At 40.8% G+C, this 15,222-nt stretch overlaps 1 pseudogene; it reads right to left on the bottom strand.

The window, feature by feature from the left end:
• Window positions 1-1,853: 1,853 nt before the first annotated feature.
• LOC149255850 (putative carotenoid cleavage dioxygenase 4, chloroplastic pseudogene) lies at window positions 1,854-12,863 on the bottom strand (annotated as a pseudogene).
• Between the last annotated feature and the right edge of the window lie 2,359 nt (window positions 12,864-15,222).

Below are 15,222 nucleotides of genomic sequence, written 5' to 3' on the forward strand. Positions count from 1 at the left end.
CTATAACAAAAAACTTCACATATTTGCTTTTAGAAAATATAGCATAGCCATGTGGCTTATAAGACTATGAAGTTGCTATTATGATAAGGAATTATTTGATCATCCTTGAATTCATGAATGTATATGTTCACTAGAAATATCAAGGCGTCCTTAGATTTAGTATCAACCCACAAACTCCCTAAAGATATGTGTAAAATAATTTTTTTGACATTGCTACACAATTGATTTTATGACACAATCTAACTCTTCTACATTTTAGCTTTTTATTTAGAATCCACAATATTTTTTTTTGAGAAATCATGGGTTTTTTTCTTTAAGATGCATCCTTTAATACACAAATAGATTCAACACCTTGAAAAACCTTTGTACCACTCATATTATACAAAGTTTATAACTCAAATTTGTGATTCCAACAATTCCTATAGTATATCTCGCAAAATATATCATAAAATATGCCAAAAGAAACAAAAGCATAAAAAAATTTATATTGATTTCAATAGTTATACAACTTGAAACAAGCTCAAATAATAAAATTACTAACCTAAACTCTATGCAACATGCAATGGCCAGAAAACTCCAAAATACCAAATATGTCTAGAGGTTGTATATTTCTTTCAACCACACATCTAAATATTTGTGAACAATGCATTGAATACCACCATTTTATAATGCTATATACCCAAGTTAACCTTATAGAAAAGTGATTATTTTAAAAATTGTTATTTTTCAAACCATCTTAAAATTTTATTTTATTTTTATTTAAAATAAATGATAAATTCTTTAAAAATAATGGGAAATTCAATTTTAATCGTTATATATTAGCATTTGATAAATCTAAATAACAGAAAATTTATATCAAACAAAAATGAAAATAGATTTAATCGTTTTAGTTTCAAGTGGCGTGATTGTTCCACTGCGAATTTGATAACTAAATTATGATAAGTTTTCCCTACTGTATAGTGATTCAATCATTTTACAACTTTCAAGATACTACATCTAGATAACTAATTAGTGGTCACTCAAATAATTAAATTAGATTATATATTTGTAAAACAATTAGGAAAAAATAATCAAATAGCCATTTTAATATTCTTGTTATGTATTATTAGTGTGTCTATATATGAGATTATTAAATGAATATATTCTTAAAATTTATTGAAATTTGTAAAAAAATTGTTTAAATATAAATATAAGACTTATTTTGAGGAAAATAGGTCTTACATGTATAGGATGATGTAAATTCAATAATGTTTAAAGTTATCATAATAATGTTTATTAGGTTAATTGTTAGAAATCACCCTAAAAGAGAGGGATAAGAATTATAATTATATATATGATTTTGAATAAATGGTTAAAATATTCTTTATAAACAAATCATTAATTCAAATTAAAATAATATAATTATTATAAATTAATGAAAATTAAAAATAATATAATAAACTATAAATTAAATTAAATATTATATATATATAAGATTTTGAATAAATGGTCAATAAAAATAATTATAATAATATCATTATTATAAATTAATTAAAATTAAAATAAATATAATAAAATATAAATTAAATTAAATATTTTACTAATTTTATGAATAACATTTTGAAATTTTTCATTCCACATAAAATTAATATAAAATTTCACAAAAATAGTCCATGCTAGCTAGGAAAAATAAATTCGACATAGATTTCACCATGCTAGCTAGGACAAATAAAATGTCATTTATATTTTTGGAACACATTATAAATTTAGAAGTTTCTCATTAAAAGCCTAAAAATAATAGTTTTTCCTGGCAATATCATGAGATGTTTTTATTTTTAGTGAAAATTAATCTCCATGCGAGCTCGGAATTAGATTTAGTTTGCCAAGTCAGCATCGCTAACGAAGAGGCCATGAAAGCTGTACAGAACTCTAGCACGGAGCTCAACGGAGGCCACGATTTCAAGGGTCAGAGATTACGTGTCCATCACCAGAGAACTGGAAATCCCGGTGCCTTCGTTATGGGTAAAAGCCACGATGTACCCGTCGTCCTCCTTGGCATTTGGATCCGAACTCCGGGGCACAAAGAACATCTCACCGTCGAAGCAACCTTCGCCATACGACCTCGAGGCAACCACGCACTCCATGGCAGCCATCGCCTCCACCATATCAAAGTCGAGTTTAACGACCCCGCAGAGTTTAGGCAACGGTGCTCCTATCGACATGTATGCGTACCTGTTCTTCTTGGCAACGAACCGGGGATTGATGACGCCCAACTCCAAACACTTTGAAGACAATGGCTTTCTAGATACAATCCTATTTCTCAAATTTATGCGGACCTTCTCTACTATGGAATGGACCAGATGAGTTCTCTCCACAACGTGCTCCACCGGCCGTACAAATTGGCGGCAATCAACACGATCTCGTCGCCCTCGTCCCACACGTTGAGCGAATGGAAGAAATTGAAGCCGGGGATATCGAACAATTTCATCATGGCCTCGTGTGTTGCGTAGTGTGGGAGAACGCTGAGCTGCGGTACCTTAGCGGGGTCGCAGCCCATGGGAGAGCTGCCGTCGACAATCATGTTCATGGGGTCCACCACGATCTGGGTATCGGGAAAGATGGCATACTGCTTTGTTATCGCAAAATCGTGAATAAACGATGTTTGCAACATCGACAGGATTCCGATGTCTAGTTATTTTCTTCGGCAGGCGACACTCTGAAATAATTGAGAAATGGAGGAATGAATCTGCAACGGAAAGTGAAAAGCTCTCGCGTCTTGGGTTTGATATTGGGATGTGCTGTCATGGCCATGAAGAGTTTCCCATCGAAGTCATACCTGCCGACAGTGACGATGTCGCCGGATTGTGTGACCTTCATCGCTTACGACAGATCTGATTCCTCGAGCGCCATCAGTGTGCCATTGAAATACAGTGGATTAGTATTTTCCAATCCCGTGCCATTGAAGGGATTAAAGAGGCCGAGAGCCACTCTGGCGTTGAACAGGACTCCCCTAGCCAATCTGGTGGTGAGGCTGTAGAAACCGGAAAAGAAGTTGGGCACCACCTGGCCTCCCGCTGTCTCTTCTTGCACGAATTTGTGCGTGTGGACAAAACGGCTGCAGAACGTTACTCTGCAATCTTTGATCATGACGGCGTGAAGCATTCCGTCACCCTCTAAAAGATGGGGGCCGCCTCTGGGGACGTATCTGGGATTCGGCCCATTGAGAAACAGAGTAATGAAACCGCAATGGAAAGCGAAATGGAGGAATGAAACAGCAACGGGATTGATCTTGGGATGCGCTGTCAAGGCTATGAAGAGTTTCCCGTCGAAGTCATACCTGCCGACAGTGATGATGTCGCCGGATTCCGTGACCTTCATTGCGTACGGCATATCTGATTCCTCTTCAGCCATCAGTGTGCCATTGAAATACAGGAGACTGGTATTTCCCAATCCCGCGCTGATGAAGGGATTAAAGAGGTCGGGAGCCACTCTGGCGTTGAACAGGATTCCCTTGGCCAATCTGACGGCGAGGCTGTAGAAACCGGAAAAGAAGTTGGGCACCACCTGGCCTCTCGTTGTCTCTTCTTGCACGAATTTGTGCATGCAGACAAAACGGTTGTAGAGCGTTAGTCTTTGATCATGAAGGCGTGAAGCATTCCGTTAAGATGGTGGCCGCCTCTGGGGACGTATCTCGGATTCAGCCCATTGTGGATATAATCACCGTCAATGTAGGCAGGGAGATTGCCCTGTATCTTGTCGCACACCACTAGTGCAGTGTCTTGCACGGCAGTGAAGTTTCCAGCCAACAAAAATCTTGGATCCACGGAAGGCCTCAGCGGATTATCGATAAATTTATTTATAAGATCATCCACAACATTGCATAAAACTACCGCTGAAGTAGCAGAAATGCCATTAAGCGGATTTTCTAAGGGAAGTGTAGCAGTGGGCATGGGCGTGGATTTCAAATCATTACTTTGAGATCCAGTGCCATTGACAACGGTTTTGTTCTTCTGATATCTTGGATGACTTGAATATTTCTTAGCATGAAATTCCCTCAAGATAATCTTCTTAAGCTCACTTCCATCTGGAACATAGATCCGGTCCTAAAACTTGACCAAGCCATCTACTGTGAGATGATAGTCCCCATTCCAATCACCTATACCATGTTGATAAAATTAATATACTTGTCATCCTGTTGTCCTTCCTGCAAAATCCGATCTTGTAAATATGTACCATAAAAACTCATAGTTGTTATGTGATTTACCTGTATCCTCCTGCTAAGAGCATCTACAACCTTGCCCTCTTTACCTTTAATGTACCTGATCTCAAAGTCGAACTCACTGATCGTGGACAACCATATGGCTTGCTTGGCATTCAAATTAGGTTGGTCAAATATATACCTCGATCCACTGTGATCCCTCATCAAGATGAACCTCCTACCAAGAAGATAATGCATCCACATCTTCAAAGCATGGATGATTGTTGCCAACTCAAGATCATGTGTCAGGTAATTCTGCTCATGCTCATTAAGTTTCCTTGATTCACAGCATACTACCTGTCCTTCTTGCATTAGGACTGCACCAATCCCTCTCTTGCAAGCATATGTACATACCACAAGCTCTCTGTCCAGATATGCAAACAACTGCTTCAACTGCTCAAAACTAATTACACATTCCTCTATCCATTCAAACTCCTTACCTTTCCTTTACAACGATGTAATAGGATAAGAAATATGTGAGAAGTTATTGATGAACCTCCTATAATAACCTGCTAACCTCATAAAGGACCTTACCTCATCCACATTCCTAAGAGTCTCCCACTCCATGATAGCCCTTATATTTTCTGGATCCACTGTTATGTCTTCCTTGGAAACCACATGTCCCAAGTAATGTACCTTTGTATGAAAGAAACTTCATTTATTGAGCTTATCATACAACTGATGTTCTCTTAGCAATCTTAATACTGCTACTAAATGTTCGACATGTTCTTCCTCAGTCTTAGAATATACCAATATATCATCAATGGATACAATAACAATCTTGTCCAGATAAGGACACAACAGACTATTCATCAAGCACATAAAGTAGTTGGAGCATTAGTCAAACCAAATGGAACTACAACAAACTCGTAATTCTCATACCTAGCCTAGAAAGCAATCTTGTAGATGTCTTCTTCTTTGATGTGTACCTCATGGTATCCTGATCTTAGATCAATCATCGAGAACACTGTTGCTCCCTTCAACTAATCAAACAAGTCATCAATCCTCATAAACAAATACCTATTCTTGATGGTCACTTTGTTAAATTGTCTGTAATCAATGCATAACCTAAGAGTATCATCCTTATTCTTCACAAACAACATTGGTGCACCTTAAGGCGATACACTTGGCCTAATGTATCCCCTGTTAGGCATCTCCTTCAACTGCAACTTCAACTCAACTAACTCTGGTGTGCTCATCTTGTAAGGCACCTTTGATGCTAGCCCTGCCCCTGGTACCAACTCAATAGAAAATTCCACTTCTGTGTGAGGTAGCAACTTTGAAATATCTGTCAGAAACACATCCTTGAATTATTGTAGAACTAGGTACCTTCTCAAGACATTTGCATCCTCAACTTCCTTACCTTTGTCATCGGAAATATGCAATGCGAATAACACACACCCTTTCTTGCGATTGCGTTTTGCCTACATAGATGTAACCATTGTAACTGATGTTTCCTTCTTCTTACCATGCAAGAATCTTTGTTCCCCATTGTCATCCAGACACTCAATAGCCTTGTCATAACATTCCACCTTGGTCCTATGAAGATACAACTAGTTCATTCCCAACAACATATTATATGATCCTAACAACAATACATTCAAATGTGATGATGTAGGCATACCATTCAAATCAAATGTAAAAGCTCCTACCTAGTGATAAACTCTCTTATTTGTACTTGTATCCAACTGCACTAACCAAGATTTTGCATGCACTTATTTATTCAAAACACAGTTATCCACCAGGTCAAGATTAACATAACTATAATTAGCTCCAGGGTCAATAAAAATAGAAACAACTTGACAAAAAAAAACAAAAGCATAAAAAAAAATTATATTGATTTCAATAGTTATACAACTTGAAATAGGGTCAAATAATAAAATTACTAACCTAAACTCTATGCAACATGCAATGGCTCTACAACTCCAAAATACCAAATATGTGTAGAGGTTGTATATTTCTTTCAACCACACATCTAAATATTTGTGAACAATGCGTTGAATACCACCATTTTATAATGCTAAATACCTAAGTTAACCTTATAGAAAAGTGATTATTTTAAAAATTGTTATTTTTCAAACCATCTTTTTTTTTTTTTTTTTTATTTAAAATAAATTATAAATTCTTTAAAAATAATGGGATATTCAATTTTAATCAATATATATTAGCATGTGATAAATCTAAATAATACAAAATTTCTATCAAAATGAAAATAGATTTAATCAATTTAATTTAATTTCAAGTGGTGTGGTTGTTCCACTACGAATTTGATAACTGAATTATGATAAGTTTTCCCTATTGTATAGTGATTCAGTCATTTTACAACTTTCAAGATACTCCATCTAGATAACTAATTAGTGGCCACTCGAATAATTAAATTAGATTATATATTTGTAAAACAATTAGGAAAAAATAATTAAGTAACCATTTTAATATTCTTGCTATGTATTATTAGTGTGCCTATATATGAGATTATTAAATGAATATAATCTTAAAATTTATTGAAATTTGTAAAAAAATTGTTTAAATATAAATATAAGAATTATTTTGAGGAAAATATGTCTTACAGGTGTAAGATTATGTAAATTCAATAATGTTTAAAGTTATTATAATAATGTTTATTAGATTAATCGTTAGAAATCAACATGTGTAGGATGATGTAAATTAAATAATGTTTAAAGTTATTATAATAATGTTTATTAGGTTAATTGTTAGAAATCACCCTAAGAGAGAAGGATAAAATTATATATATATATATATATAGAGAGAGAGAGAGAGAGAGAGATTATTTTGAATAAATGGTCAATAAATACATGGTTAAAATATTCTTTATAAACAAATCATTAATTCAAATTAAAATAATTATAATAATATAATTATTATAAATTAATTAAGATTAAAATAAATATAATAAAATATAAATTAAATTAAATATTTTACCAATTTTATGAATAACATTTGAATTTTTTCGTTCCACATAAAACTAATATAAAATTTCGCAAGAATAGTCCATGCTAGCTAGGACAAATACATTCCACCTAGAACTAATAAAAGATTTCACCGTGCTAGCTAGGACAAATAAAATGTCATTTTTATTTTTGAAACACATTATAAATTTAGAAGTTTCTCATTAAAAGCCTAAAAATTATAGTTTTTCCTGGCAATATCATGAGATGTTTCTATTTTTAGCAAAAATTAATCTCGATGCGAGCTCGGAATTAGATTTAGTTTGCCAAGTCAGCATCGCTAATGAAGAGGCCATGAAAGCCATAAGGAACTCTGGCAGGGAGCTCAATGGAGGCCACGATTTCAAGGGTCGAAGATTGCGTGTCCATCACCAGAAAACTAGAAATCCCGATGCCTTCATTATGGGTAAAAGCCACGATGTACCCGTCATCCTCCTCGGCATTTGGATCCGAAATTCGAGTTTCATGCCCCTACACTGGCAGTACTCTTCCAACCGCACTATAGCGAGGTGCAGCACTACCAACCATTTTCTTTTCACTAATACTTACGATTGTAGACTACGCCTAACATTCCATAGTTTATTTTTCATTACCAAGTATTATCCTTATCCTTTATACAAATGAAAACCCATACATATTCATCATCAATAGCAATTAACACATATACAATTGCACAACAGTATAAAGGGAGGGGAAACTCCCTCCAATATGAGTCTGCCCGATATCAATATATATAATCTTCTTTTATAAGTACAAGATAAATCTTGGGAAACCCCAAATTTACACTTAGCCAAATTTCCAACTTTCGGCAAACTCGGTTGCCCAGCTCGTCGGCACCTCCGCACGGTTGCCGCACGACTCTCCAACCCTTCGTTCACCTCGTCGCATGATTGTGTCATTTGCCCAACTTGGGCACGCCTCGTCGTAACCAAGTCGCCACACACGGGCGCCTTCGCCCGAGTTACACCTCCGTTCACAACTCCAACACTTTACCGTCGTTTCGTCGTGCACGACGTGCCCTACTCGAGTCGCCCGTCCGCACGATTCTTCGCTTCGGCGTGCACGACGCACCCTCACCCAGCCGCCCATCTGCACGTCCACCCGTTCACCCAAACTCGTTCACTCGAACAACTTCACCTGATTCGCCACACGACTTCACCCAGGTCACCACACGACTTCCCCCAGCTCGCCCGAACGACTTCACCCGGGTCACCCGACGACCTCACTCGGCTCGCCCGAATGACTTCACCCAATGACCTTGCCCGGTTCGCTCAAACGACCTCACCCGAGTTTTCTGCCCGATGACCTCGCCCGAGTTTTCTACCCGACGACCTCGCCCGAGTTTTCTGCACGAGTTTTTCGCCCGAGTTTCTCACCCGAGTTTTTCACCCGACTTTCCTGCACGAGTTTTTCACCTGATTTCCGCCCATCCTGCGGGCTCATCCACGCACCGTAGAACTCTTTGTTCGAACTCGTGTTGGCCGAATGATGATGGCTTATCTCCTCAAATGCTCCACCAATATATACGGGTGGGTGGCAGGTTATGTCACCCGGCCGACCCACGCTCAACGCCCAAGTCGACTCGTTCAACATGTTGCCTCCGCCCGAGTGGAGGGTCGGCCCGACCAACTCGTGGGACCGCCCTCTCAACTCGCCCAACATCATATAAACTCGTCTCTTGGTTGTTTTACTTCGCATTTCACACAAGCTCCTCCCCCGTCCTTCACATGGTGAAGGTGACCCGGACCGTAGTCCTTACATCCTCCCCCACTTGAAGTCATTGTCGTCCTCGACAATATCTCATTCCAGCAACCATCTGTCACCAAGATCACCATACTAAGGCATACACCCCATCGGTATGTCATACATCGGAAAATCATCTCAATCCATGATCACAAACCACCCTATCACAATCTCAACATGCCGCTCCCCATCATGGAAGGCTGGCCCCTCCATCTCAAACTACATGCTTCCTGCAACATATCGTGTCGACCTCATCATGTGTCGTCCTCGTGTGAACTGCTGCCATGATACTCCAACACAATGCTAACACATCTCTGCACACTACGCATCCCCATGTTTTAACTAGTTGGGTAGCTAATCCAACCGTCATGTCCAAACAATGAGAGTGAACATCCTCATGCCATCATCAGTTATTTCTCAGAACATCCTATCACATCCTCAACTCAATCAAGAATCCATTTCCATATAAGTATGAGCCATGCTCAAGTCCATGAAGTAGCTCTCATCTCATCTGCAACATGTTGTCCATGATGTTTGGTACCAATGTGCTGCATGAAATCAACCGCATCTATCCCAACATCATCCATTTGTAAAACATCCATCTCCTCAAAGTGAAGAGATCATCTCATCAAACTCCAACTCTCGATGCACCACATCCATGTCCATGAAGCAACCCCCATCATATCTGTATGTACCATCCCTCAAGTCTGCCATAGAAACAAGTATACCCCTGTCTCATCTATCCATGTGCTGCCCATGATCATAGATCAATCAGCTCCCATGTGTCAAAAGTGGTTAAGTCTCGGCTCAACCCATGCCCAAGTGTTGCCACCAACGCATCATCATCGTTGTAACTCCATCACTCCTGAGTGTCTCATATCGATCCTCCTCATGAAGTCACTCTTTCAAGCTACACCCATACATGTACTTGAAATTATGCATCCCATTCTACATCAAAGTCTCTGACCTTAGCTCCTCAATGCCTCAGATCCTCCAAGTCCACCATATATGAAGTCTCCAAAAGTCACAACAATCTCATGTCATTGTGAGCTCCACGAGTCATCTCCAACCAACATCCAGTAACAATACAAGTCTCGGGCCAAAGGTCTCTGCAAGATGCCTAGCTCTCCATGTAGTAGGAATGCTCCATAGTCTACTCACAACTCCATCCATGTCCATGGCCTTGTTGTACATAAGTGCACAACCTCTCCATCGGCTCATAAGCAAAACATCTCCATGTCACACCAGCAAATCCACCTGCACAACATCCCTGCCTTGGCACTCCTCATTGGATGCCCATAAGTGACACCTCTACAAGTGCTCCTGCATAATGTCCCTGCATAAGACTGCCATGCTCCATGTCTCCAACCTGATGTCCATGACTAAGTTTCCCATGTAGTCCAACCAAGTAGACCCATCACAACAATCGGTCATCCTCATCCAAGTCTACAATTTTCGGTCTAGTGAACTCGGTCACCCAACCATATCATCATCACATGAGTTTCTCCACCATAGCTCCCCCACTAAAGGTTCCACCAAGACTTGCTCTTGGTCTCGGCCATGAGAAGTCCACCCAAGTATCATCATACTCAAGTGTGTGCCCTCCAATCTATCCATGAGTCATGCTGGGCACTTAGCCAAGTCTCCATGTGGCTAAAGCATGACGCATTCCTCCGCAACGATCATCATGTTCCTCCCTTGTCACGGACCTTTGTACCTTCTACCATAAGGTCACAAACAACCCCAACAAGTCCTGCAATAGTCAACAATCCTTGCTTCTCCATACAAGGTCTCATCGTAGACATCCATGGTAAGATGCCCCCTTGCATCGGCAAACTGATTTTGCTCTTCCCTGCATACGGTTCATCTACCAAATGCTCAATTGAAACACAAGTATCAATAATACTTACATCATCATTGTGAGGCTTCTCCATGTGAGTATCCTCATCCATCCATGTTTGCAAACTACACGATCCTGGTCCAACTTGATCAATCTCAAGTTTATCCTCCATCGTTGTCATATCTGCAACATCCCCAATCATCACAGCTTCCTCTTCCTTGTTAGCACAATCTGCAACTTCATCCTCCTCCATTGTCCAACCAAGTTGAAGAAGTTTGTCTTCAACATTCGTTTCCAAAACTTCAATTTCCTTTCGAATCCGGGGATTCTCTTCTTTCATCCGCTTCAACCTGTATAAGGTAAGCAAGAGCTTCCCTTCGCATTCTTCCAAACCTGCCATGCCTTGTCGTTCATCTTGGCCCAAGCACTAAGCTTCACCTCTGCTAAACCTGTTTCACCAGTCACCTGAATCACCTTGATATTCTACCTGTCACCTGCAAAACTTAAACTTCCTGCCAAGTCTTCGGTCTTCGTAGAATCAACTCCTTGATTCAGTTCACCAAGTTTCCTGCAAAACTTGGGCCAGCTTTGATACCACCTATCACGCCCCTACACTGGCGGTACTCTTCCAACCGCACTATAGCGAGGTGTGGCACTACCAACCGTTTTCTTTTCACTAATACTTACGATTGTAGACTATGCCTAACATTCCATACTTAGTTTATTTTTCGTTACCAAGTATTATCTTTATCCTTTATACATTCCATACTTAGTTTATTTTTCGTTACCAAGTATTATCTTTATCCTTTATACAGATGAAAACCCATACATATTCATCATCAACAACAATTAACACATATACAATTGCACAACAGTATAAAGGGAGGGGCAACTCCCTGCAATATGAGTCTGCCCGATATCAATATATATATATCTTCTTTTATAAGTACAAGTTAGATCTTGGGAAACCCCAAATTTACACTTAGCCAAATTTCCAACTTTCGGCAAACTCGGTTGCCTAGCTCATCGGTGCCTCCACACAGTCGCCGCACGACTCTCCAACCCTTCGTTCACCTCATCGCACGATCGTGTTGTTTTCCCAACTTGGGCACGCCTCGTCGTAACCAAGTCGCCACACACGGGCGCCTCCGCATGAGTCACACCTCCGTTCACAACTCCAGCACTTCACCGTTTCCATCGTTTCGTCATGCACGGTGCGCCCTACCTGAGTTGCGCATCCACACGATTCTTCGTTTCGTTGTGCACAGTGCGCCCTCGCCCGGCCACTCGTCCGCACGTCCACCCGTTCACCTGAACAACTTCACCCGAGTCGCCACATGACTTGACCCAAGTCGCCACACCACTTCACCTAGCTCGCCCGAACAACTTCACCCGGCTCGCCCGACGACTTCACCCGGCTCGCCTGAACGACTTCACCCGGGTCACCTGACGACCTCACCCGAACGACCTCACCCGAGTTTTCTGTCTGATGACCTCGCCCGAGTTTTCTGCCCGATGACCTCGCCCGAGTTTTTTGCACGAGTTTTTCGCCCGAGTTTCTCACCGAAGTTTTTCACCCGACTTTCCTACACGAGTTTTTCACCCGAGTTCCGCCCATCGTGCGGGCTCATCCATGCACGGCAGAACTCTTTGTTCGAACTCGTGTTGGCTGAATGATGATGGCTCGTTTCCTTAAACGCTCCACCAATATATATGGGCGGGTGGCGGCTTATGTCACTCGGCCGACCCAGACCCAACGCCCAAGCCGACTCGTTCAACATGTTGCCTTCGCCCGAGTGGAGGGTTGGCCTGCCCAACTCGTGGGACCACCCTCTCAACTCGCCCAACATCTTATAAACTCGTCTCTTGGTTGTTTTACTTCGGATTTCGCACGAGCTCCTCGCCCGTCCTTCACACGGTGAAGGTGGCCCGGACTGCAGGTCCTTACACCGGGGCACGAAGAATGGCTCACTGTCGAAGCAACCTTCGCCATACGACCTCGAGGCAACCACGCCACTTGCCATTTTCTGCAACTGATAGTTGTTTCCCTGTTGTACCAGATTACTTTAACGGGCATTCCTTCTGGTGCCCATTACTCTGGTACCCCAATACTTGTCGGTTAATGCCGTTTTCATATCCTACTTTCCAATCTTGTAGTCGATGCAAATTTTCTATTAACACAGGTACATCACATACTGAATTTCTCCATTATATTATTATTTCGACCTCTCGGTATTTAAGTAGCTTGATATGGGCCTCGCTAAGGGTGAACCTTGGATCTTCATTATTTTATTGTAAAGCCTTGGTTGTTGGAGCCATTTTGGCCAAAACCAAATACACACAAAATCTTTGCAAAACACGACCCTGGGGCAAGTGCTGAGACTCCTAGTATGCAACGTCATTCCATGGTGAACCAATTATGAAATGGCACGTGGTCTTTTTTTTGGCCACCTCATCACTACTACATTACATCTTCCAATTCCTACAAGATATCGGCCTTGGCTTCTTATATAAATGCTCGAAATTTTGGTATCCTAGTGAGTCGTGAGTCGTTTCATTGAGGTTGAGGAATTGCTCGGAGGGTCATAGTGTTTGAATCATATTTTTGATGGTGGAAATAGATTCAGTACCATCAAAAACATCAAAAACGTCTAAAATTTTGAAATTTACCAACTATAACTTGAATTTACAAAAATCTTTACAAAATGTTCTTAAAATATAACTAAAATTTCCATAATTTTCAGGAAAAAACACAATCCCATTGCATTACGAATTTCATAATATAAGACTTTACCTAACCTACCAAGTCATTTGCTATGTCCTTTGCTTCAATCACTCAGAACCTATGATGTGTTTGGGCACTGATATGTTCCAATCGTCTAATTACCCTGTTAAAAGTGCTAAATCTACTTACCACGTGTCATTATTGTCCATCACCACGCCATCGAATCTACCACTTGACATCCACGTGAAAGTGCCGCACCATGCTAGCTTCCCTATCATATTAGTTGCCACATCATATCAGCGTAATGCTTTATGCTCCATTTGATACCTGGTGCTCTAGTACCTCTGTATGGTTAAGCATTGCTAATCCTGTTTAGTGCATGCTATTTTTGTAAGGCAAAAAGTCACGGTAAAAAACCAAATTTTAGCTACAATATTTTCAACCATTATTTCATACAAAACTACATCATTGTATCGACGTCATGTTTTTCTTTTCATTTTCCTTTGCCCTGGAGAAACACCAAATTTGTTTAGTGCGGGCACATCAAAGAAATGCCAAATTCTGTTCCTTGTGGTCTTTCCATTCCATGTAACACTAAATTTTGTTCACTATGGAAACATCAAGTTTTTTTGCCTTGCCTAGTATGGACAGTAATGGTGTTTAGTTTAGTTTAGAGATGAAGTAAAGAAAGGCAGAAGAGGTGGTAGAAATGCTGCAGCGATGGGACGTGGGCAAGATGGTACAGAAGATAGACGTGGAGAAGTGGGAGATGATGGAAATAACAGGCGGCAGCGGGAGGTGGTGAAGAGGAATGAGGAGGAGCGGCAAAGGAAAAATCATAAAGGAGAGAAGAGGTGCGAAGGAGAGAATGGGATCACAGCAATTACAGTGAGAGCGCAAGGAGGCAGGGTGGCGAAGACCATAACAGAGCTTAAGATAAAACAGGGAAGGCAGAAAGGTCGACCACATACCACGAAGAGGAAGAGACGAATGGCAACGGTGAGAAGAACGAGAAAGGAAGTGGCTGAGGAGAGCAGAGACGGAAAGGGACTGGGGAAGAAAGGGAAAAATATGGAGTCGTGGGAAGCCATGGAGCAATACCAGATAGGCATGGAAGAGACGGAAGACGAAGAGGAAATGTATAACTCTGAACAGGACGATCGGGAGCGGCCAGGGAAGAGTGTATTGGAGACAGAGGGGCCCCCTAAGGTTGAAATTCAGGAAGAAAGAAAGTATGGAGTAAGGAGGGACAGAGGGCGAAGAGCGGGAGGCGACCAGGGTGGCACCTCTGGAATGAAGGATCAGGGTGACAGAATAAAGGAGGATAACAGAGGAAGAACGGGAAGAGGAAGGACCTGTGGCGGTAGAGGGAGAGGAAGACCGGCCGGACAATGGGAGAACAGTGAGCAAGCCACGGTGGGGAAAAGGAGGTATAGGAAAACTTTAAAGAAAAGGGTCCAGTACGCAGAACGAGCCTACAACGAAAACACAGATGAGGATATCCGGAGAATAATTCAGAGAATGGAGGAGGAAGCCACACAGGGTCAGTCGGGTTCAGAAATGGAGGACTGGGAATACTTGCTGCCGGATCCGGGAAACACCAGAGGGCGCATGACACTGTACAAACAGGCATTACATGTTTACTGGGTTATGAAGAGACTGTTGGCAAAAGCAATGGAGCAGGTGGCCATGGAGATGGCGGAACTGGCTC

The sequence above is a fragment of the Pinus tabuliformis genome, chromosome 7 (genome assembly GCF_031772625.1).
Source record: "Pinus tabuliformis cultivar Carrire ecotype Pingquan chromosome 7, CPIR1, whole genome shotgun sequence".
NCBI lineage: Eukaryota > Viridiplantae > Streptophyta > Pinopsida > Pinales > Pinaceae > Pinus > Pinus tabuliformis.